Source organism: Triturus cristatus, chromosome 2_1, assembly GCF_964204655.1.
Source record: "Triturus cristatus chromosome 2_1, aTriCri1.1, whole genome shotgun sequence".
NCBI classification, from domain to species: Eukaryota; Metazoa; Chordata; class Amphibia; order Caudata; family Salamandridae; genus Triturus; species Triturus cristatus.
In genome coordinates, this window is record NC_140581.1 from 1008506764 (window position 1) to 1008522568 (window position 15805).

Sequence of the window (15805 nt, forward strand, 5' to 3'; positions counted from 1 at the left end):
CCACAGCAGGCTCCTAAGCACTCGGTCGAAGGCCACCTTAAAATCAACAAAGCAGCAATGTAGTTAGGTTTGTTTGACTGCTGCTTTCTCTAGCAAGACGGGTAATATGAGTAAATTAGTTGTAGTGCCAGAGTTGGCCACACAACCCGTCTGGTTAAAAGGGAGGTGCTTTGTTGTATCGGCCCAGGCCAGCAACTCTTCCAATAAAATGCTGGCATAATATTTGGACTCGACATCGAGGAGTGCTATAATTCGATTATTATTAGGATTGGTTCTCTTCCCTCTTTTATAAATTGGGTGAATGATAGCACCTCTCCAGGACTCTGGAATAGTATTATTTAACCTGCAATGGAGAAACAAGGGGGTCAAGTAGACTGACCATAGTTCAACTTCTGATTTAAACGTGTCCTGGGGAAGACCGTCCCTGGGGCTCCTTCGGCCCGAGCTTTCCCTATTGAGCGTGAGATCTTGCTTTTTTGATCGTCTGATGTCAATATGGTCTCTGACAGTAAATCGTTGTTTTCCACATAGCCCTCGTTTGTTGGTTCGTCTATAGCGTTAATAGCTGAGGGACTGAGGTCGAGTCGGCTTGAGCTCTTAACTTCCGGAGATGATATCATGGCGTTGGCTAATCTGAGGGGTTTGGGGTGGTCGTCCTTTTTGTCCTTTTTAGTGTGATCTCTGAAATGGGATGATAAACACAGGATCCATTCGTCTGCGCTGATGTTTGCGCTGCCGTGTTCGTGTCTGCCTTGTAAGCCCCTGTTTACGAGTGACCAGAATTGGAGGCTTTGACTGCTCCTTCACAGCTACAAGTGCAGAAGGGGTACTTGGCCCAGTTGCTCGGTATCCTTAGTAGGGTGGGCCCCATTAATCAAGAGTAAAAGGCCTCAACCGCCACAGCTGAGCCCAATAGCCCCTGTGTGCACCATGAACCTCTGAAAGGGGTTCTGACACATACCAACAGAATTAAAATATAAATAAAAATTCCAAATTATTTATTTTATACTGAATAAAAAAATATGACAATGAGAAATAAAAGAAAATATTAACAATCCAAACTAAACATTAGAAAAAGTGATAGACTTTGAAGGAGTCAGATTTAAAGATGGCCTTTGATTTGGTGTCCAGAGATAAATTATGGGGGGTACTTAGAGACTTGGGGATCCCCCCTTTCCTCTTGAGTATGCTCTTGAGATTGCACAAAGGCAATTTAGCCCAAGTTAGGTGTGGGAAAGGCGGTGAATTAGCTCCCCGATATCCAGTTGACAGAGGTGTAAGGCAGGGGTGTGTGCTCGCACCTACTCTGTTTTGCCTCTTTGTCAACGCAATGGTTGCCCAACTTAGGAGGTCATTAGGATGGCGGACGGACTCCACCATCCTGGTGGGAACCGGGGCAGTCCGCCATGCTTGCTGCGACCCCGCACATCCGATCAGGATGCAACCGTCACCATGGCGGTTGGAACTTGCTCTTTAACATTGCGGCGGGTGCTGCGCACAGCAGCACCCGCCGCGATGTTAAAATGCCATGATGTGCATTTCACTGCACTACGTGGCAGGCAAAACACGGTGCCTGCCACGTAATGCTGTGAAATGTAGGGGGTACATGGTTCCCCCAAGTGTACCCTCACCTCCCCCAACACAAGGGGGGCCCGCAACAGGCCCCCATAACAAATACCCACCAGCCTTTCCATGGCGGCATTGCCGCCATGGAAAGACTGGCTTAAGCAAGCATCCTAATTTGGTGGACGGTGCCTGCTAGGCACCACCACCACTTTAGGCTATCTGTACCGTCTGCCAGGCAATCTGTGAGATTGCTTTTGACGGCCCCGTGACGGATGGTCTTTGCGTGCGCCGCGGTCCGAGCGTGATTCCCTCGTCCATCGTAATGTGGCGGAGGGAATTTCGCGGTCCGATTACGCTATCGTAATCAGCCCCTTAGTGAGGTAAAGGACAATCACTCCCCGAAGTTAGCAAGCAGAAAGGTCCTAGCAATGATGTTTGCGGACGACACCCTCTTAATGTCAAAGTCGCCCATGGGCATCCAGAGGGTTCTTGATAGCTTTGCCATTTTTTGTAACAGCAGGGGGCTGGAGATTAACACAGAGAAGACCAAGTTCATGGTCTTCAACCCAGCCAGTACAGCCCACCGCAACCCTTGTCTAAATGGCACTATGCTGTAGAGGGTGTCGGTATTCGAATATTTAGATGTCACTCTGACAGAAAATATGGACTGGGGGCTACAAATAGCCAACGCTAGGCTCAAGCTAGCCCAGACCACTGAGGGAATTATAAAATGATATAGAAATTCCTCCTACAAACATGCTGGGCCTATGGCAGAGATTTATAAGGTGCAAGCCAGGGGCGCGACTACGTACGGGGCTGAACTATGGGGTCACTGTTGTCCTAGTGATGTGAGCAAAGTAGAGAATAGTTTTATGAGGCAGATATTGGGCCTCCCCCCCCAGAACCCCCTTAATCCCTCTTCGCCTGGATTTAGGAATTAGACTGATTGGAGATGAGATTGGACTCTGACCCTTAACATTTTGGCATAGATTGTGGTTGACCCCGGAACTGGCAGTTTATCGGTCAGAACTAAAAGAGCTATTGAGGTTCCCGGGTGTAGAAAAAAATCCCTTGGTTTGCATACATAAAGGATGAGTGCAGTAGGCTGGGAAAACCAAGTCTCTGGAGTAACCCAGAGAAAGCATGTTTTGCAATCTCACGCTCAGGATTGGTAAAACCTATAGATTGAATACATTTGCAGCCATCCAAGGGAGTTCGGCTCTAGGACATTTGACAGCCGAATTCCTGTTAATCAAAGATGAGTACGCAATAGAGCCCTTCTTGTACGATATCCAAACAATCCTGGCAAGGAAACTATACGTCAGTTTGGATTTGGTACCCTGCCGCTCCATGCCTTCTCCTACAAATGGTCACAAATTGCCTTACGAGGGTATCCTGCCTGCAATTGTGAGGAAAAGTCAGAGCTTCATGTGTTTTTTTTTTTTGTCCTGGCAATAAACCAGCCAGGTAGTGCTGGCTTATTCAGCTTGGCTGGAATTTAGGATTTGTGCAATGTGAGGAGGCATTTAGAGTCCTGAAGTGTGACACTCGCAAGCCCATTGTTTTTGCTGTATCCAGATTTTTAAATTCAATGTGGCACATGCTCTGGACCTTTTTAAACCTGTTATCTCAGTCCTAAATGTATGTACTGTTTCCATTTGCTAAAATTTGTATCCAAATTTTTAATTTTTTAACGTTTCAGATCCTAAATCTGCTGATGAAATAAGTTTTTCTTCTGCTAATTGTAAGTGTAAACTTTTTTTTCTTTGTGGTGACCTCTCTAAGGGGAAAGATTCTTGATAGTTGATTAGGAACGGGTTTGAGACACAATTTGCCCGGATCCACCACTTTATGACCTTTGCATTGCTTTTTAACATTGTTAAACTGAAAATACTTGTGTAGCCACCAATGATTGTTCCCATTTTACACGGTTTTATATGCAAGTACTTTCTTTGTATGCACTTTTATGGTCCTAATTGACCGAAATAAAGGTTTTTGGAATGGAATGGATAGACTTTGACGGAGTCAGATTTGGTATTTTAACTCCAACATAAACAACTATTCACCCTCTATTGTAACCAAAAGCAGTGAAAGTGTTGAACTTTGGAGGGGTTAGGTTTACTATTGCCACTCCAATCTGAGAAACAGTAGGGAAAGTGTTGGAATTTGGAGGGGCTAGGATTAATAGTCCCACTCTAATCTAAGAAACTGTAAGGAGTGTGTTGGACTTTGGAGGGGTTAGATTTACAATTCCTATGGCAATATGAGGGACAGTAGAGAAAGTGTTAGACTTTGGAGATGTTAGACATACTAACCCAACTCCATTCTGAACAACAGTAAGGGAAGTGGTGGACTTTGGAGGGATCAAATTTACTATACCCACTACAACATATACAAAATCAGGTAAGTGCCTGGCTTTTTATAGGGAGTAGATTTACTACTCCTACTTCAATCCTAGAAAAAGCAGGGGAAAAAGCAGGGGACGTGTTGGACTTTGGAGGGGTTCGATTACTATTTCCACTCCAAACTGAACCACAGTAGGAAAACTGTTGGACTTTGAAGGGGTTAGAATTACTATTCCTACTCCAATCATGGCAACAATTAAGGAAAGTATTGAACTTTAAAGGAGGTAGCAGTACCATTCCTACTCCAATATAAGCAAAAGCACAGAAAGGTTAGACTTTGGATGGGTTAGATTTACTATTTCCACTCCAATCTGAATGAGAGTAGGAAAAGTGTTGGACTTGGGAGAGGTTGAATAAATACAAATGCTATGTTATAAAATAAATGAAAAGATATACAAAAGTAAAACTGTAAAATAAATACGCTTCTCTCCCTACTACCCAAAAATCCTAACAATTAAAATAAAGTGAAAGGAATATAAATGACACAATATAAAATTAATTCCTAAATTAAATACATATAAAATTCATACTCAAAGTTTTATAATTAAATAGACTAATCAACTAACTAACAACAAATCATTAAAATAAGAAGTAATTTACACAATTATTTTGTAGTGAAGACAGGGTTTTGCCTGCACACATTGCTATGTTAGCATAAGTGTTTAAGATGTTAACGCCATCTTGCCACTTTGTTGCTTTTGCACACGACACTACAGGTAGCTGTTATCATACATAAAACTGCCTGCTTGCTTTTTCTTCACATGAGAACGGTCTGTTTTTCACATCCCTAGACGTGCACCACGACCTTAGTCTGAACACTGTGTGCAGAAACCGTCAAGGTCAAATAACAATGTATGCTGTTGAATTCAGTTGATCGGCCCACACTCTAGACACAACAAGCACACCGCTGCAAATATCTGGTGACTTTAATATTGCATTGCATGCATGATGCTGACACACTTGGAGAAAACCTTTCCAGACACAGAGGGCAGTGCTGATCCTGTGATGTGATTCACCTAAGCTGATCTTTGAGGTATGGGGTTCCCCATTCAAACCTAGAGACCTTCTATTATTATAATAAAACTAGCTTACTAGGCAGGGGATGGTGGTTCACCAGGTATTAGAGGACCTGTTTCCACTATCATTGTAATATGATTTCTCCATTTGTTTTTTATGGAATTGTAACAATGCTAATGGTTTTATTTGTAATCATTTGTTGGCTTATGTTAGCCAAAGTACTGCATCTTAGAGCACGTAGTTAAAAATAAACATTTTAAACTATTCCGTGTCTCAAATTACTCACGTTGTGGGCTGACAGGAGAATAAAAACGAAAAGGTGTTCTTGATTCCCACCATTCCTGAGAGTATTCTAAGTCTCTTGTTCTGGGTTGTCTAATCATTGGTAGCTTCGATATGATACGTAAGGGTGGGCGTAGTGGGCGTAGTGGGGCTACGTGAAGCAGCACGTAGTGTGCCCAAATCTACGCACACTACGCGCTTCGCGTAGCCCCACTACGTGCCACCCACCTCCCGCCCGCCCTCCTTTTAAATAATATCAGCAATGTAAAATAAATTAAAGTAAAGAGACTTACCTTAAGCGCGGCGTCTCCGGGGCTCCCTCTTCTTCGTTTCTAATTTCTTCTGACAAATGCGCATGCGCGGACGCCCGCGCATGCGCATTTCTCGCAGATCTTTGGGGGTCCAAGTCAAATTTTCGTCTCCATATAGGCCTGAGGGCAATTCTGTTGTGGAACGAGTGAACCGTGACTTAAAGCAATCCTTGACAGCTAGGGTTTTAGGTACTGGCAGGAACTGGTTGGCCCATTTGCATAGCGTTCAATGTGCACTTAATAATCTCCCTAGAAGGTCTCTGGTTGGGCGGACCCCATACGAAATGCTCTTTGGCATAAAAATGTTTGTCCCGGATCTTGATGTCTAGACATCTAGGCGTCGGCCACACCCTTTGACGTAGATGATCATTCTGCTGTGTTACAGAATCTACAAGAGGCTTGAGACAGTCTTGCAAAGGAACACTTGCCCTCCACAACTGATGCTGCACTTCAGATTCAGGAGTTGGCTGGCTACCTCGAGTTGGTGACCTTGTCCGTGAGAAGGTGGAGAACAAGAAGGAGTTTGGCCCTTCTTATCGAGTACCTGTTCCAGTGCTTGGCGTACAGGGAACAAGAACAGTCATTTTACCTCCACTTCCTGGTCGCAAGGATAACAGGTACATCTCCATTGACAATGTCAAACTACAATGAGTGGCCGATTCTTCTTAGTATGACTCCAGCAGTCTCTTGTCCAGCAATACTGAGAAATTCAGTTTTGGCTCCGGCAAATACCAACAGGCCTGACATTGCCATCGAGATGCATACAGTTACTAATCCAATTAATAACTCCACCGGCTGGTGGTCCCCATGAAGATACTGAGTATACCTATCCCACAGATGTGTCGTTACCTGGTGTGCAATCAAGTGCAGTTGACCAGTCACGTTTTTCGTTTGACACTAACTCTACAACATCGAGTGCCCCATCGAAAATTTCTATTTTTACTGTTTGGTTTAAAAGACATTTTTTAATTCCCCCTTAGACTTACATTTGGCTGGTGCTCATATCCATTTTTTTGTTTATGTTGATTGGCTTTGTGGTTGTCTTTATTCGTCTGGTGAATGGACACTATTTAACTGAAAGATCTGTAATTAGATTAATTGATGGAACTTTGGCACCCCACTCCTCATCACACATCATGAAGAGAGACCAGACTTTTGTTAATATTACTGCCTGGCCTGTGTTGGATGGGATTGTATGGGTTGCTGTAAAATTTCAAATTCATGGCCTCACAGAGGTGATTAATGTCCCCAATGTGCTTTTTGTTTCTATGGGGGATGTTGTGAAACAAAACATACGCTCTGATGATTGGGATGTCCAAGCCGTTGAGGCTCTTTTTTCTGATTTGAAATATTATGCTGCTTTTGATGCTGAAGATTTGTAGTTAGACTCGGCAAATTATGGAGAGTTATTTTGCTACCAACGCTATAGCAATCATTTCCTGCATAAAGCAAATACATTTAGAAATATCGTTAATTATGCACAATGGGAACATTGTCCAGCACCCATTGAAGGCAGTTCCCAGACTCTAGTGAAAAACTTTACGTATTTAACCGATTTCAGTGTATCTAAACCTGCAGCCTTTTATTTTAAAATGTCTGCTGAGTCAGCTTCCAAAGTTAGACTGACACACACTAAATTACTGTATTCGAAGTCCTTTATGGATGAATTAGCTATAGGGGGCTATGAGCTGTGGAAAGATACCATTGATCTTAAATCTGTTTGGGGTTCTAAAGCCTGGCAAGTCCAAGGCACAGAAGCGCTGCATCGTGCGTGCCTTATCCCCAACTACATGTTGTTTTTGAATTCTACTATTTTCAGACCAACTGCTTTGGATTGGCTACTTCTAAAAAGATGAATGCCCCTACTATTCCTGATCTGGGTGCTTATCCAACCTGGGATAATCACACAGATATGTCCCTTGATGAATTGCAGTCATTAATTATTAATACATCCTTCAATATTTCCAACTTAGATCCTGAATGATGGTTGATATGGCAAAAAACTTCAGACTCATGTCAACATTGTTTTCTGGGGCTGAAATTGGGCTACACACAGGTTAGGGTTGACCCCCGATTTGAATCCTCCCATTCTGTTACTACCTATTCGGTAGGAACATTATGTCAAAACTGGCTTAAACATTCCACCTTGGCGTCAGTTAAACTTCATTGGTCCAAATTAACTGACGATGTAGATTTGAATGATTTTGTTAAGGGCCCTGTAGGTGGCAGGTCCAAAAGATGGGTATATGCTATTTACAACAAAGTTTGGAAATTATCTCAAATTGAAGCTGCTTCTAGATTGAGAGCTATTGATCAAGCAAATTTAGAGAAAGTGCTTGCTGTCATTGATAATAGCATTAACACTCTTTCTTCCAGAATTTACACATTAGATAATATTGTTTTATCTGTTGTAGATATTGTACAGGATGACATGTCTGTCTTATACCATGGTCAAAATCAATTGCGTTCTATAATGCAGTTTGCATGGACTTTACAAACTTTGAAGGCTGGGAAAGTTCCCTGGGACTACATGAATACATCATCTTTATTCCTACCATTTAATCTGACAGATAAACAACAGTTCATGTCTATGAAGGATGCAACATATTCACTATTGCATATTGAAAAGTTGGAACCTTTACCATTCTCTGTGGCTGAATCGATGGGTTAATCACACTACCTTTTCCATTGTTTAAGTTCAGTTCATGTATGAAACACTGTGCCTTAGGCAGATATTGTAGTGGAGACGGAGTTTCATGTACACACATTGCTATGTCAGCATAAGCGTCTTAGATTTAAAACGCCATCTTGCCACTTTTGCTGCTTATGCACATGACACTGCAGGTAGCTGTTATTATAAGAAAAACTGCTTGCTTGCTTTTTCTTCACATGAGAACGGTCTGTTGTTCACATCCCTAGACGTGCACTGCGACCTTAGTCTAAACACTGTGTGCAGAAGCCGTCAAGGTCAAATAACAATGTATGCTTTTGAATTCATGTTGATCAGCCCACGCTCTAGGCCATAACATGCACACAGCTGCAAATATCTGAAACTCGAGTACCTTTAAAATTGCATTGCATGCCTGATGCTGACACACTAGGAGAAAACCTTTCCAGACACAGAGAGCAGTGCTGATCCTGTGATGTGATTCACCTAAGCTGATCTTTGAGGTATGGGGTTCCCCATTCAAACCTAGAGACCTTCTATTATTATAATAAAACTAGCTTACTAGGCAGGGGAGAGTGGTTCGCAGGGTATTATAGGACCTGTTTCCACTATCATTGTAATATGATTTCTCCCTTTGTTTTTTATGGAATTGTAACAATGCTGATGGTTTTATTTCCAATCATGTGTTTGCTTATGTTAGCCAAAGTACTGCATCTTAGAGGACGTAGTTAAAAATAAACATTTTAAACTATTCTGTGTCTCTGATTACTCACATTGTGGACTGATATGAGAATAAAAACGAAAAGGTGTTCTTGATTCCCATCATTCCTGAGAGTATTCTAAGTCAGTTGTTTTGGGTTGTCTAATCATTGGTAACTTCGATATGATACGGAGAACGAATGAGACACTGATGCTAGTCGGATAGGGGTTCTAGGTACTGAGGTGAGTTTTTAGGTACACCACAATTCACTGAGGTCCTGGTTTCATGCGCATAGTTCTGTGCATGAGCAGAATCCCCGCAACAATTTATCAATTAATAATTTAAAGGAGAAAATAATATGTAAAAATAAATAAAATTAATTTCTATTTCAGTTAACTTCCCACCCTTATTGGCTACAAACCCAACAATCTGCTATTAAATTAAGAATGACTAATTACATTTAAAAAAATGTCACAGTAAAAACTACTAACTATACTTGAAACATAAATATTACCGTAATACTAATACATTAGAATAAAACAAAAACTAATAGATAGTAAATACCATTAAAAACATTATTTTATACAATTATATTAAATAAAATGGTATTGTTATGTTATGTTGATTTGTATAGCACACTTATCACCCGAGAGGGTATCCAAGCACCAAGGCAAGGTGTATCTGAATAGATAGCTCATTGAGATGAAAATTTCCTATTAGCTTCACTAGTATTTTTTGTCAACAAAGGTGGCAGTCGTAGTTGGGACACAGATAAGTTGCAGGAACACAGTCAAAAATGAAGGTATGGTGAGTTTGTTTAGAGCAGGCTGATAGCGCTAAGGAAGAGTACATACTTGTCTTCTTCTTCCCCAGCACAACCAATGTTTCAGAGGCACCAGATGGGAGTGGTTGTAGAGGGATTGTAATAGGAAAAGGGAGTGATTGGAATGGCAGTGGTAGACAGCAATAGAGTGGAGCCTTGGCAAATAAGGGGTTTGGTATGGAAAGGTGGGCAGTGACAGGAAACAGGGAATCGGTAAGAGTGCCGAAGAGTTAATAATAGGCAAGATAACATGAAATTATAGGGGAGGGGGCTGGGAAAAGAGAGGATGTGATTGGAGAGGTCAAAGGTGACAGAATTTGGCTGGAGAGTGTGATATTGACAGGATACATAGGCATTGATGGAGGGGGTGGGCTGTTATGAGAAAAGTGGGCATTGATGTGAGAGGCGGGCAGTGATGAAGCCAGACAGTCATGGAGGGGATGTGCAGTGACAGGAACGGTGAATACTGACAGGAGAAGTAGAAACTTGTAAGAGAAGTGGACACTGTCCCGAAAAGCAAGCTATGACTGGAAGGTAGGCAGTGACAGAAGATTCAGATATTGACGAGATCAGTGCTTAATTTGTAAAATATTAAGTGCCAGGGTCCTTGTCAGGAGACCACTGTAACTTTCACCACCCGCTACCCCTGCCAGCATTTCCAATGACAGTAACAACACAACTAATGCTCACACTCCAACAAGTGAGAGAATGTTGACTACTCCAGGGACCCTAAATATGTAAGAATGGCTTGGGGGCAGGTATTAGTCATTTTTGCTGTGCACCAAATTAATAAATAACTAATGTTTTGCTCATCTCTAAACAGGGCAATCAGTGCCACCATGTGGTGCACTGTCATAAGTGCCCTTTTTGACAATTAAGTGCAGTGCTGAGCACTATAAACCACAGGTCCAAATTAAGCACTGGGGACAATAATGGGCTAGGCCCACAGTCAATTTTAGTACTTTAAGTACCTACTTGTGGGAGAAATAAACAGAGATGGGAGAGAGTGAGAGTGTGGGATATCTGGACAGTGATGTAGGTAGTGACCGGCTATGTGTGCTAGGACTCATGATTGGAGTGTGACTAGATAGGAGGCCATGAGTACCATGAACAAGCGACCGAGGGGACAAGGAAAGGTGACAAGACAGAGAGAAGGACAAAGTCTTGTGTCTGTAGTGCCCCAGTACAAAATCCACTTTTAGTACGTTTTAGTCATTACATGACTGTCTGCCTTAGCCATACGCCAAAGTTGGAGGGGACCCAACCCAAAAATATTTTGCGCAGGGGGGGCTCGACCTTACAGCGTTTGAGGACCGCTGCTATAGGGCATGTTATTATTATGCAGGGCCGCAATTACTCTGTGCAGCCACTATTAATAGCCAGGTCCACAACTCCTATAGGTATCCGTGCTACTGTTATGAACTCATCACAATGGCGAACCCCCATTACTACAGAGGTGCCCTACTGCTATGGACGACTCCTTTTACTACTGGTTTCATGCACATCAGAGTTCTCTGTGTGCTTTACGGAGACTTGTGCTGAGCTCAGGCAGGCTCCCACCCCAGCTTAATCTTCATTACACTCTCTGCTCTGATCCAAGAGCAGTAAAGAAAGTCATTAAAGAACTGTAATGAGGTGTAATACGGTCTTTTATTATCTTATCATGCATAATTATAAAAATGGCAGGAAGAGCACGCCATGAGAGTTTCCTGAATGTGTTTCTCCTTAATCTCGCTTTACAAGATGTACTATCATTCATAAATAAATGTGCTTTACTTATCAGCACAGTCGGGTCTGCTCCATCACCCGTTGCCCACCTTCCATAAAATAACATACGTGCATATGTCTCTGGAGATTTGGGTTTAACCTTGTGTGGCTGGTTGATTCTTGAAAGCAATTTATTTTGAAGTTTAAGAAGAAAGTCTCTTCTGCAGTATGGCAGGGATCCCCCACAGCCCATGGCATCGCAGAGGCGCTGCTCTTCAAGAACGCAGCAGACAAAGGTTAAAGAAATAATTGTTAAAGCATTTTAGCAAAAGCGGATTTAAGGCAATACATTTTTTCATTCTGTTTTCTCTGTGATTCTTTTACTGGGGTCTCGTTTGATATTTAAAGTAACCACTAGACCACAAAACGTGTCCGGAATACATTCAAAACTGAGGGCAGATGTGTGAAGTCTTCCCTGTGTTCACAAAAGGTCCAATTTGAAGAATCGGGCTGCTTGTGATGGCCAAAGGCCTTTTGGTATGCAAGAAACTCAAATTGCGATTAGGTTGCACGTTACCAGATGGCAATTTCTGTTACCAACTCCATAACAAAACAGTGTTTGGGAAGGGCGTTTTTAGGGTATCCCTTCCAAATACTGATTTGAAATGGTATGTAGAACTATTTTACAACGGAAACCTGGTCGCAAAACATTGATGCTTTACAGACTACACAAATGTAGTAGTACCACATTCGCAGACTGGAAGCGGTCCTCAAGGAACCACTTCCCCTTTGAAAATGTTAAAAAATAAAAACATACATTGTAGGCAGTGGTCTCATTGCCATTGCCTACTCTTCAAAAATGCCAATTATACTTTACATTTCCTTGTTCATGTTCTTTGTCCCCTAAACTATAGAAGGATGGCAAGTGCAAAGGCCTTGACAGGTCCCAAATTACTGATCAGAAATCATTGCATGCTGCTGGTATCCTCCATGATTGGGAGCTAGTGGGTTGAAATTCAGAACCTTACAAGCATCAGACACAACTTGGCCGACTTGAAGGATACCTTTCCAATGACAGTAGCACACATTTTAGCTTTAATGTCACATGAATTATTTTGATTGCAGTGTTCCATCCCTTTGAGAAACTATCACCCACGTCGCAACCATAAATCTAAACTATCGCCCGATTCACAAAGGTAAGTTTGCATATATAGACCACTCATGTATGGATCTTCTCCTACATCTAGGAGTAAATCTCGACTCAGCGATGGCGAATATGTAAATAGCAATGGTAAATAGGTAAATAGCAAATAAGTGGAGATTCACACCTAGATGTAGACTGAAGAGTCTCCAACCCTCAAATGACTGAATTTACTAGTTTAAAGTTTCTATTAGTAACTTTCCATCTTTTGGTGGAGATCTCTTCCACTTAGACAGAGATCTCCCTATTGGAAAATATAGTGAAATGTAATGAAGTTGATTATTAGACTACTTAAAGAAAAAGTATGGTGTAGTTTAGAATGCTTTTAATTTATTTTACATTGCTTCATTTGGGGTTTTAGGGCTATAGCCTGTCCACCACCATTATTTTCTGTGGGAGCGTTTTGCAGAACCCAGTGTTGGCTATGTGTAGTGCTAGATTTACTCCAAGGCTGAGCTCAAGTACATTTAATCCTGTTTACCATTGTTAGAGCTATACCATAATTAAACATTTAATTTGTGAAAAGCAATTGTCTTGTTCCTTTGTGTCCCTCCCTAAACCCTTCCAAAATTATATTACCCCCGACGACTTTGTAGAAATTATTCCCCATTCTCCCATCACTCCCCCTTGTTCCTCCTAAATTTGCTACCAAATTCTATACTTAAGTGTATGGAAATCTCCACGACAGGGGCAGAGGTCTCTGTACAGAAAAGATAGGAGAAGTAGAGATCTCTGGCTATAGGTGTGTGAATTGCATTTTGTAGTGTGTGAAGTATTGCTACTGGTGCACTACTTTATGCACTTCTAAATGCCTTTTATGAAATAGTGCTGTGTGACTAACATCTTCGCTAAGGCAGGTAAAGCTTTTACCATAAGAAGGCAAACAGAAACTGATGTTACTTGGACCACTGCCAACCCCATGAACATGCAGTGGGGTTGCCCCGCTCACAAGAAGAATCAGACAGAAAATGGAAGAAGCCGCTTTGAGTGGAGGTTAATGTAAACAGTGATTACTTCATCATCATAGTTCTTTTCTTGCTACAATGCTGTGGACCCGCACCCAACCTTGGATCCCCATCTCTAAGGGTCATGGGGTACTGTGCCAACTTGGAGATCTGTACCCTGGTCGTTGTGATTAAAGTCAGCAATTTAGAGAACAGGGAAGTGTGCCTTTCCTGGCACTGAAACACTGCAGAAACCATGCTAGTAGTGGGGTTTGAATCCCCATCTTGTTAATTCTTAATAGCAAAGTCTTACATTGCTCGCCTGACAGAGTTGTTGAGGGCATATTTTAAATCTTTTTCCTCCTGCTGCTGGGTGTGTCGAATTAAAGGGGGGACAATTCATTCATCGATGAGGAGACAATGGGTGCTGGGTCTTTAGCTGGTTACCCGATTTTGCAAGAGGCTGAAACTTTAACCCTTGTGCTCTTTCGACCGACCCTCAAATTGTTCAAACATTCTTTGCACACCAGATATGGTTATCTTTGAAAGCACATACCTGTCAACTTCTTAACTAAAATATGCGGGTGTAGTCAGGCGTTCTATAGGGTCATTAAGGAGATTGGGGAATGAACACGAAAATAAGTGACTGATACCCACCAAATGCAGGTGAATTGACAGGTATAGAAACAGGGCCAGAAACCAAAACAACAAATGCGCTACACCAAGCCCTCTATCCTCCCTTCACTGATCTTTCAGTTTTGTCTTTGCATGATAAGTGTAGTCACATGCCCTGAAGGAAAAAGAAAACAAAAAGGATTACCCAGGTGGGGGCCTAGGTCTTAAAGGGGACTGGTAGAGTTGGAAATGGCATCCTAAACATGGAGAGGGGAAACTAAGTGCCCCTCCTCTCTGGTCCCACATCCCGCCATGGAGTGCAACTATTGGCATCCCTTTGCAGTTGCAAGGGGCACATGGCAGGGCCACACGTTCCGGATAGAGGTTCTGAATCCATGATAATGATGGATTCCTCTAAGCACATGCATATGCTCCATCTACAGAGGTACAAGCGGGAGCAATTTTGACATTCCGTCCACAGTCTTTGTTCATGGCTGCTCCTCTGTGCTTACTTAGGTTCCACAGGCTCTTACATTATCCAAGATACTGTTTATAAATGACCACACTTGCACAGATTAGTTATCAAGTAAACATACTTGTCTGATGAATCTTCATGAAACTTTCCCCAAAAAAGTTCACCCACCGCAGCTCCTTCCTAGAAAGTTTCGGGATGCTCCGTCACGTGGGGGCTGAGAAAAAGGGCTGCCCCAGAAGAAATTTCCCCAAACAATTTCCATAATGATTTTGAGACACTTTTACAGCCAAAATGGCTATACGAAATTACCTTCGGAAAAAGAGAGCCCGCCTGTTCAATATGTGGTAACTCCCTGGAGAGTGATAAAAAAGCACTAGGCTTCTTTATATAACTCTCACCCACTAGGGTTGCCCCTTGGAGGCATGCTTTATCATAGGGTTCCTATGCTGTGACATGCAAGTTACGCAGGAGCACTGAATGGTATGCTCTTAGTGACGAAGAGAAAAGGAGTAAGAGGGGTTTTCTTATATTTAGTGAAAGGTTAAAAATATCTGCCTGGTAGGTGAGCAATGCTTTAATCCATTCTCTAGACAGTACGGTTAAAAAATGGGGCAAGAGGTAGAAAGTTTGGGTTATAATGCCACTTCCTTTCTATAGGTCTATATGTTTCAATATATAAACAATGAGAGGAACCCTTGGTAACCCAAAGGACTGGGGTTCGTACACGAAATTTTATATCTTTGTCCTCTGGGAGGCTTCTAGATACGCCCGTCCTGACTTTTCCTGTTAACAGGACGCTCTCAAAATAGCCACAAATGTGTTTGTATATCGAATGTTTGTAGACATTGATGATTTGCAATAGTGCACAAGCAAGGTGGTCTAACTTTTTGTCTTGGTTGTGGCAGTCAATGACAAATGTTATTGTCTATTGTTGTTCTATTTTGAAAACAAACTCTTGTGTATAAATTGTGGCATGATGATGATAAACTGGTTTTAAAATATTGAATATAATAATGCATGTCTTATTGTGACTTATCTGTACCTAAAGGTCTTTTATTTAAGTGTTTCTTGATGAAATATATTACATATTG